The sequence below is a fragment of the Chionomys nivalis genome, chromosome 9 (assembly GCF_950005125.1).
Source record: "Chionomys nivalis chromosome 9, mChiNiv1.1, whole genome shotgun sequence".
Lineage (NCBI taxonomy): Eukaryota > Metazoa > Chordata > Mammalia > Rodentia > Cricetidae > Chionomys > Chionomys nivalis.
Window position 1 is genome coordinate 36,601,197 of NC_080094.1, and position 10,375 is coordinate 36,611,571.

The following is a 10,375-nucleotide window of genomic DNA, read 5'->3' on the forward strand; positions in this document are numbered from 1 at the left end:
CCATGCATTTATGTGTACAACAGTTTGTCTTCTTGATGAATTGATTTATATTGATTTGCAGTGTTTGTCTGTTCTGACAGGTTGTGGTTTGCACCCTACTTTATCAGATATGAGAATTGCCTCACCAACTGGTTTGTGGCTTTTGTTTGTTTTGCACTTTGATTTTCAACCTTTTATTCTCAATTTTTTAATGTATTTCTTAACTATACAAGCTTCTTAAAAAACGGTAGTTAGGTCTTGTTTTCAAATATTTTAATTTTATGTGTGTATTTGTTTGCATGCATTTATGCATACATGTGTGCAGGTGCCAGAGGAATCCAGAAGAGGGGATTAGATTCCTTGAAGCTATAGTTACAGGTGAATATGAGCCACTGATGTTGGTGCCAGGTACTGAAGTCAGGTTCTCTGAAAAATATCATGGGTACTCTTAAGTGCTGAGCCATCTTTCTAGTTCTTAATCTTGATTTTTAATTCAGTCGTTTTGTCTGTGCCTTTTAACTGATCTATTAACGCTCCTTGCCTTCAAGGTTATAGTTGAGAAGACTTTGCTATTATTCATCATTTATTGTTTGTTTTCCTCATTGGTTTGTTAATTAGTAATTATTCTTCCTTTCGTAGTGTTGGATAGCTGCAGGTTTGCTGTGTTGGACATTACTTTTTGTGTCTCAGTTTTCCTCTGTTCATCTTTGGTTCTCATGAAATACATTCTTTTCTCTGTATACAAGTTGAAACTATCCTTTTCTTTTTCTATATATAGAAGTCTTTTAAGAGTTTTCTGCAAAGTCAACTTAGTTGACATGATATATGTGCCTGGAAATATTCTTATTTCTCCATTTATTTTAATAGATACTTTTTCTAGATATTTATTTACTTTCAAGTCTTGAAATACATCATTCAATTCTTTCCAGGCTTTTATGGCTGTTGACAACAGATGTAGTCTTATTCTGATGCTTTTACCTTTTTTCCCTTTCAGTTTTAGTATTGTTTGTTTGCTCTGTATTTTTGGCATGTTGATTTTGATATGCCAAGGAGACACTCTTCTTTGATCAAGTCTATTTAGACTTCTAAATGCTTCCTGTGTTTTGGAAGTCTATTTCTTTCCATAGAGTTAGAAAATTCTTAGCTACAATTGAATTGAATTACATGTCTAAAGGTTTGATTTTAATCTTAGCTCCCTCTGCTACTCCAAGGATTCTTTCTTGCTCCCTGTGTTGGGGCCGCCTCACCCAAACCCCCAAACCCATACCAACAAGGTTGGTTCCATTGTGCTGACCCAGAATGGTGCAGGGCCTGTTCTCCTGAATGTTGTAATTTGTGGGGGTCAGGGACTACTCTTCCATTCTTCTTTTTTTTTCTTTTCTTCTTCTTCTTCTTTTTTTTTTTTTTTTTTTTTGGTTTTTCGAGACAGGGTTTCTCTGTAGCTTTGGTGCCCATCCCAGAACTAGCTCTTGTAGACCAGGCTGGCCTCGAACTCCCAGAGATCCACCTGCCTCTGCCTCCCGAGTGCTGGGATTAAAGGTGTGCGCCACCACCGCCCGGCTACTCTTCCATTCTTATGAAAACAGGGCCAGCTCTTTCATCTGTATCAAATGTTGATCATCAGGGTGATGGTTAATGGGGATAGCTCTCCCATGCTCACAATTTAGGGCTGGCTCACCCACACTTGTGCCAGCAGGACTGGCTCTATTGTGCTGTCCCTGAGAGGTGCAGGGCCTGCTCTCCCAAGTGTTGCAGCTTGTGGGGACAGGAACAACTCTCCTACCTTTATTATCTCAGTGTCAACTCTCCTACCTGCCTCAGACATTGATTGGTGGAGGCAGGGGAAGGGCAACTCCCCCATCCCATGCTGCCATGAGCAGATGAGGGGTGAGGCTAAGTTTCCTATGATCACATTCTTGGGGTTGGCTCACCTCTGCTCTCATTACCATCCCTGCTGTGCTGCCCAGACAAAGTGCAGGGCTCACTTTTCCTTGTGTTGAACCTGGTCAAGGAGTCAGCTCCCATACCATCTCAGCCTGTTTCTCTCTCTCTCTTTCTCTCTCTTTCATATCACAACATAATTTATCTTCACTCACTTTAATACTGCCCATCTAGCTGGTGCTGCAAATTACTAGGTGGGCCCATGTTCTTTCCCAAAAACCTGTATTAGGGTCTCTTTGTCTCGCTCAGGTCCCCATAATGCTGGATTAAGCCATGATTCCTCACAAAAAAGAGATGATAGTAGTGCCCAACTACCTGATGCCCTGGGTGGGCCTCTGATTGGTACATTTAGCTGAGTTCTACCTTCTTCTGCCTTATGTAGTGTGATGGAGACTTTGCTAGAGTCCAGCAGTGGGGCCTCAGCTGATTTTTTTGAAGGCAGAATTTGGTAGTATATTTCTGGTATTTTGGCTATTTTATCATGTTTGTTTTTGTTAGTGGTATTAAGAAGCTATCAGCATGTGGAAATTATAGAGGGGTGTGTCTGTTTTCTTGTGTTTTTCTATTCTTTGTTATGTTTTATCCATTTGTTGATGTGTGTATGTCTTTCAGTTTGTCGTTTTTCTTGTTTTGCACACAATTTTTGTTTGTTTTATTTTATAGAAGTCCTTCTGGTATGCTATCTTTACTTGAATTCACGTTGAGGAGATAGATAGGAAAACCTATGATGATTTCAGTGTTCGCTATAGGAAAAGGTACTTATCTCTTGATTGTAGCTGTTATGAACTTTAGAAACAGGAATACCTAGGGTTTAGTTGGGGAAAGTGGAGTATCTTTTACAACTAAGTGAATGGGGGATAAGTTCAGGTAAGAGAAAAAAATACAAATCAGTAGTTAAGAGCATGTACTGTTCTCGCAGAGAAGCAGAATTTGGTCCCAAACAAGCACATTGGACAGCTTACAACAACCTGCACTCAGAGCTCTAGGAATTCCCAAATCCTACTCTGAACTCTCAAAAAACTTGAGAGTGCACATTCCCTCATACATGCATACACATATGCACATAAATTTAAAGAAAAAAGAGAAACATTAGATAAAAGTTTGAAGTAAAGAATTAAGACTGTCTTTCAAGGCACAAGTTACAACTTATTAACTGACATTTAAAGTACAAATATATGCATACTAAGAAAACATTGAAAGGCTTTAAAATTAAAAAAAAAGTATGTATATTCTGTTTGCTTTTCTGTTTCTATGATAAACACTGCGGTTCAAAGCAAGAAACTGTTTATTTCATCTTCAAACTTTTATGTCACAATCCATCACTGAAGAAACCAGAGAGCCAACTCAAGAGAGTAACCTGGAGGCAAGAAATGAAGCAGAGAAGATAGAGCAATGCTGTTGTCTTGCCTTCTGTGGTATGTTAAGCTCCTTTTGTTATATAGCCCAGGCCAGGATGATCTTGTCCACAGTAGAGTGAGTCTGCCTTCGTCAATTAGCAATGTGCATAGACAGACCACAGTGATATACAAAATTCCTCAATAGATATTTTTGCAAGGTATGTCAAATTGACTAGTGAAGGTAGCTCTGACATTATATAAAAGAATTTTTTTTTTAAATCTTAAAAATATACAAACACCAATGGGTGCTACAATGAAACAGAAGGAATTATGTTCTTAGTCAATGCTGGATGCTCTCCAATGAAGAAGAGCCCAGGCTCTGTATTTACTTTAGTTTTTTCTGTCAGGACAATACAAGTTTTGTCACAAATGTTCTGTGATCCCTGTAGCTCCTTCCTGCTATGACCAGGGTCAGGGATCATTGAAAATTTCTCAGTTTTAGATTCCTTTACCATACTGCTATTGTTATCTTCATTGTCTCTGAGTCATTTGCTCTGACCCAGACGCCACACCACACTTCATAGTATGTTCCCATTGTTCCCAGAGTTCTGAAGAATCTTATTCCTTGTGGGGCTAGTAGCAGGCATGTTCGGGGACAAGGGAGTGATTCTCTAACTTTAGAGATCCCCACACATTTCTGTAGTCACATCCCCAGTTTGTTGGGGTGTTGTCCATTTTTGATTTATTCACGTGGGCTGTGTTCAACTATTGTCAAGTTCTGAGATATTGTGCTGTCCCTCTAGTTCTTCGTTCCATTGTCAGATTGCTTGCCTGCACTTGCGCAAGTTGGAATCTATTGATTTAAGACTCTCTTTGTCTACTACACACCTGAGGCTTGCTCAGGATCAACATCTTCCTTTTCATTTGAGTTCAGCCTCCAGTTTGATTTTTCAGCAGTGTAAACTATATCTTCCAAGCTCTGGCTGAGTAATACCCAACAAAGTTTTGGAAGAATTTATTTTTAAATGAAGAAAAGTATTGTACTTATATGCATATATATGAATGCAGAAAGAATGGAGTATTATTCAAGCCTAAGGAAGAGCAAAACTGTCACTTGCAGAAAAACAGATGTTACTAGAGATCATCACGGTAAGAAAAATAAACCAGATACAGAAAGAAATATGTTTTCTCTCATATGTCTAGGCTGAAATAAAATAAAAGATGTAAAAGTACGAGGGATACTATTTGTGACGAAGGTGGAGATTGGAGACTAAGACAGAATAAGCTTGGGTACTGGTTTCGATGAAGACATGATATAAGCCGTTTTCTGTTGTGATAAAACAATGACCAAAAGCAATGTAGAGTGGAAAGGGTCTATTTGGCTGTCAGATCATAAGCCATTATGTGCTTGGTGGAGACAGGGCACTATCGCAAGCTGAAGGGGAGGTACTAGAACCAGAGAACCTGAGTTACACTGATTACTGCCTTGCTAGCTCAGCTGCCTTCTTAAACAACTAGGTGCACCTGGATAGGGATGGTATAGTTTACCTTGGGCTGGACCCTCCTACGTCCACTGATAAACAACATGGCCATAGACATAACCAAGGACTGATCTGATGGCTGATGGAGGCAATTCCTCACTTGAGGTTACCTCTTCCCCTATGTGTCAAATTGAAGACCATAATCAGTTATCATTAGTGTATGAAACTTGCACAATGATACCAGGTATTTTATAAAATTAATATGTGCTGATATAAAAAGAAGAAAAAAAAGAACTGAAATATAGGGCATCTTCCTTAATTTAACAGTTTTATTGATATTATGATTTATTTGCTATTCTAGTTGAACCCTTTAAAGTGTATTTCAATGATTTTTAGCATTATTAAAAGATTTTCTGAGTGATTTTTATTTAAAAGGATCAATAGTTACACATTTAAACTAGAATACTATTTTATGAGACCTACAAGTGTTAACTGTATTGACATATGACAAATATTAATTCAATTTAACATTAATTTTAGATTAATTTGAATAACAAGACATGACCCATATTCACTTCTAATGATTAGGTTTGTGCTATGTATGACCATAGCTCCTCTCTTTCATCTAGTCCATCTGAAGTAGTTAGTCAGTACAAATAAATAAACAAAAATTTTTGTTCTTGAACATATGAAAAATAATGATACTTTGGTACCTAAATGACAGATTTATGTAAAACAGTAACAATAATATTTAGAAAAGATTCATATTTTAAAAGATAAACAGAGGATGAAAGGTATGCCATTATAGCAATAATCTAGAGGAAGTTGCAAAAGTACGAAGATAAATGTTGCATAATGAAAAAGGATCTCTTGCCTTAAAACATAAAAACCCTCTATTTGTACATACTGAATTGTAAAGTATCAAAACACATGATAGACCGAGAAGCAGTGGACAAATTTATTTGTGTTAGAAACTTCTTGACAGTTGCTCAGCAATTTATAGATCAAGAAGAAAATGTATATGACTGTTAATTTTCTTGTTGACTTTTAAAATTCTTCAATAGCATAATCCATTAAAATATTGATACTCTGGAATTTATCAATAAACTGAAACTTGTGCCATGTGAAGAATATCAGTGACAGATGCAAACATAAACCACAGAGAGGGAAAAAATTTTGCAAAACCATATCTGTTAATGAATTTATGCAAACTCTGTAAGGAACTGAGAAAACTCATAAAAAACAGAATGTATTTAAACGGGCAAGTCATCCAAAGAGACACTTTGTCACAGAGAATGGCAAGTTAGCACATGACATTCTCCACATAATTTGTAACTTGGGAATTTCAAATTAAAACAGAGCTGAAATATCACTCTACGCCTAATGTGAATTGCTTTATAAAGATGAAACTTCAATGATCTGACACTAATTACTGACAAGAATGTGGAAGAACAAGAATTCTCATCCATTGCTGCAGGAAATCCAAATGACACAGCTACTTCATTCACAGATCAGTAGTTGCTTTTGGAGTTAAGGATAGTCTTACTCAGTGATCCAGATACATTGCCCCTAGGCACTTTTCTTACCTACATCATTTCAATACAATATCTCAATAAAAAGCATTATTAATGAAACAGTTTGCAACAGCATTGTGATTATTACATCACAGAAACCTATAAGCAAACAAATTGTCTTTTATCATGTGAATGGATAAATAACCAATAGATAATCTCTCTGGAGAATATTATTCATTGATAAGAAGAGAGTGATGAAGCCATAGGAAGGCATGGGTGAGTTTAAGATGTGTATTTCTAGGTGGAAAAGCTAGTAAAAGACTACATATTGCATAACTGCCATTGCATAATGTTTTGGAAAAGCCAGTACCATAACAATGTTAAAAATATCAGTGGTTTTTAGGACTGGAGAGAGTGGAGGAAAGTGTCTAAGAGATAAATCAGGAAATTCTTTAGAACAATAGGATTTTCAGTTTTATAATATAATGGCAGATGCATAAAGTTACATAAACATTAAAAACCACTAGAAACTTACAGTAAAAAGAATAAATATTGATATATGCAAATATAAAAAAATTCATTTAGAAGTTGGGGAGATCCTAGGACAGAATGAATTACATAACAAAGTGATCTAAATTATAATACATGAAACAACCTCACTGAACAGACCAGAAGAAAATATTTTGAGCTCAGGTCCCCTGAATATGGATGGAATCTGTAAGGTTAAAGAAAAAGAACACATGCATAGTCACTGCACCCTAATTGATAAAATCATTTTCATGGATTTTTCGGGGTATAATTCTGATACCATAACACAAGGATACTGAATTCGGACAATAAAGTAGACTTCTAGTGGATAACAGGAATATGATTTCTAGTTGGTGAGTAAAATGCTTTATCAATAAGCAAGGAGAGGAAGACAGGAGGTAATTAATTAATTAGACATCAATACTAGATCATGTTCAGTTTAATCTATATCTATATCTATACATATACATATGGCTATTTCTATACATACATAAGTTCTTATATACCTAGACACAATGATACCACGGCACCAGCATATAGAGCCTGGGTTCTGTTTTGTTTTGCTTTGCTTTTGAGTCAGGAGAAAAAGACAAGATTTCCTGAGTAAATTGGGAACATGGGGACCTTGGGGGAAGGTTGGAGTGAGAAGGGTAGAGGCTAGGAAGGGAGCAGAGGAAAACGTAGAGCTCAATAAAAATCAATTTAAAAAAAAGATTTTTTTTATGGGTGGTCTGAAACATACTTTGTAGGCCTTAAACTTGTACTTCTGATTGACTCTTGACCTATGTGCCACCACTCATGACTAGAAGTGTCTTCTGATCCCATTCATCAATAATGGTGTAAGAATTCTTGATATATTAAGTTTGGAGAACGTGGAGAAATTAAGCACTTAAGAAGATACTCCACCATTATGAGCATTTATTAAAAAAACAATATATTTAGAAGCCAAATGAAAGAGTTCTTAATGAATGATATTAGAAAAGTGGGCAGTAAAATAAAAATAATATTTGATCATAATTTAAAATGTGAAAATAAATACCTGTGAGGCCCCATTGGTTAAAATAAAAGGTTGTACAAATACCTGGTTCTTTCCTCTGAACGAGGAGTGGGAGAATCGTTTCCCAACCCTCAGTAGGAGCTGCGTACAGTGATTCCTTCAGGTGAGTCAGATATGTGAATGGTGGAGTTAAGAGGATAACTCTGCAGTGAGAGACCCCCCAAAACAATAGCTGGCCATAGAGCAACAGTATCAGCATGGGTTGTGTTGACTGGGTTGATACATGGGGAAATTGGTGCTTTATTCCTGTCGGTTTTCACTAAACTCACAGCCTCACTGAAAATGGGAAGCCTCTCTCTCAATCTGTTGCCCACTCTAAAAGTGAAAAAAGTCGGAAATAATCCAGCTGAAGAAAAGTCAACAACATATGTGGTCACTAATCTTGAAAAACATCAAGATTCTCACAGACGCTGGAAGTATACTAAGTGTCACAGCCAGAAGACGTCCAAGGAGCAGTGTCCAGAAGCCATGGTGCTCTGGAGGAGATTCTGGCCCAGATAAAGGAAATACGAATGAATCACAGACTTCAGGGAAGGATGTGTATGCTTGTTCGTGTATCAGCTGTGATAAATTACTATGCTAATGGAAGATATGAATATCAGGAGAACCTGGTTATAGCTTATGCAAATTCTGTATTGCTTTCCCAACTTCTCTGTACTCTTAGAGCTATTCTAAAGCTAAATATTTGTTTAAAAACAAGTAGATAGAATCAGGGATGGGAGAGGGAGGAGGTGGTGAATCAATTATAAATGAAGTCCAAACAAGGCCTGAAGTGCTCTCCTTTTAGGGATGTCTTTGGTAAGCAGTGTGTATAATACTTGTCACAACGGACAGGTAAGCGGAAAGATTTATATCTTACAGTGGTTGGAGTAATCACTGACATAATTCCAGAAAGCAGAGTGGCCCAATAGGTGTAGAAACAGGCCCACCGGGAGCAACATGCGGAGGGCAAGACAGTATGGGCTGCTCTAGGAAAGAAGTCATCTGATCTGCAACAGAGAAAAGTGGAGACACAAAAGCAAAACAAACAAGGAGAAAACACCTGGTAGTGAACGTGGTAGAAGTACCAACGAGACACCTTGGCCTCGGTACAACTGTTGAAAAAACTTTCATCAACAGAGTTGAAGTTAAAGATTCCTGAAAAGTTGAACCCAAGACTTGTTGATAATCTCAGTCACCTATCTCTCTGCTCAGAGGAATGTGATTTCTGCTTATGCAAATTATAAGAACTCTGGAGGAAACACAGATAATGAGAGTATGCTGTTAACAAAGTTGTGGCAAGATTGAACGGGTGCTTCTGTGTAAGATTAGGCACTTCGGTACTCTAAGTTAGAGAGACCACAATATCCTGGCATCCTAACCTCATCCTCAAGCACCCATATCTCAGGTGCACTGAGTACCACACATACTAAGATTGTTTGTAGGAATAAGAGCAATACTGGACTCTACATCTCTGGATAAAAAAAAAAAAAAAGACTTGCTTTATTGCTGAATTATCATCACAACTTCCTCAAGTAGCTAGAGGTGAATTCTGCACCTTCTTTAGTGTCAGTGATGACAAAGTGGCTCCCGAGTGCCCTCAGAAAGCGGTGTGAGAGGTTGCTCTCACTGCCCTCACTCACTCGTGTTTAGACCTTGTAAACAGCATGGCTCTTAGTTCTTCTCTATACAAATCATAGACTTTGAAGATGCTGAAGTAGAGCAGAATAGGTGTTTGTTATCTGTTTGGTTTTAAACAGAGTGGGGGAGAAAAGCCTTGGCCCTTTTTTCTTTTCTTCATTTCAAAGTTCCTACAGATGCATTCAAGGGTGGACAACGGACAGATATGCTGTGGTGTTTAATTGTCAGGTTGAACAGCTGCTTTGAGTGTTAATGGTTGTGCCCCTTTGTACGGCATGTTTTTATAATATGTTTTAATGCTGTATAACAAAATCCTCTGATTTCTACTGATGAAGGTTCAATTCCGTGTGTGTAACCCAACACACAGCAATTTGTACTCTGCCTTTCTCTCTTTTAATGGTATTTCAACAGCCCATCTGTAGCAACTCATCCATGCTGTTCCTAAGACATTTTTTTCTTTGCTAAATTACCGAAGAATGACGGCTTATTTCATGGTGCGTGTATTCGTGTCTAATGCATGCTTTAACATCATAGATGCATTGTACTGTGTATCTGCAGTTTTGTGCAGAAGTCAATTTTATAGCTGCTTTTCAAATGTTCAATAAGTTTAAGTTAAAAATCCCAAGCAGACATAGTGAAGAGATTCCCTCTGTGGACTGGTTCTTCCCTGTTCTGTGACTAGCTGCCCTTTGCACACACTGCTTTATGTCTACCCCATATTTTAAATTATATGACTTTTAGTGTTACAATTTAGGGCCGAGCTGACTGAGTTCTTGAAGACTGGCTTTGTGTTGGAAAGTCTCTCATGTGCCAGATACAGGGCAAGGTGTTCTTGGCCTCCTGAGCTTTGATTCCACAAGAGAAACTTCATTTTGTACTCTGCATCTTCTCTATTTTTGAGGAATAGAGAATCTATTC

The 10,375-nt window shown here is 37.5% G+C and overlaps 1 pseudogene; it reads left to right on the forward strand.

The window, feature by feature from the left end:
* Positions 1–8,119: 8,119 nt before the first annotated feature.
* Positions 8,120–9,355, forward strand: LOC130880963 (mortality factor 4-like protein 1; annotated as a pseudogene).
* Positions 9,356–10,375: the final 1,020 nt, after the last annotated feature.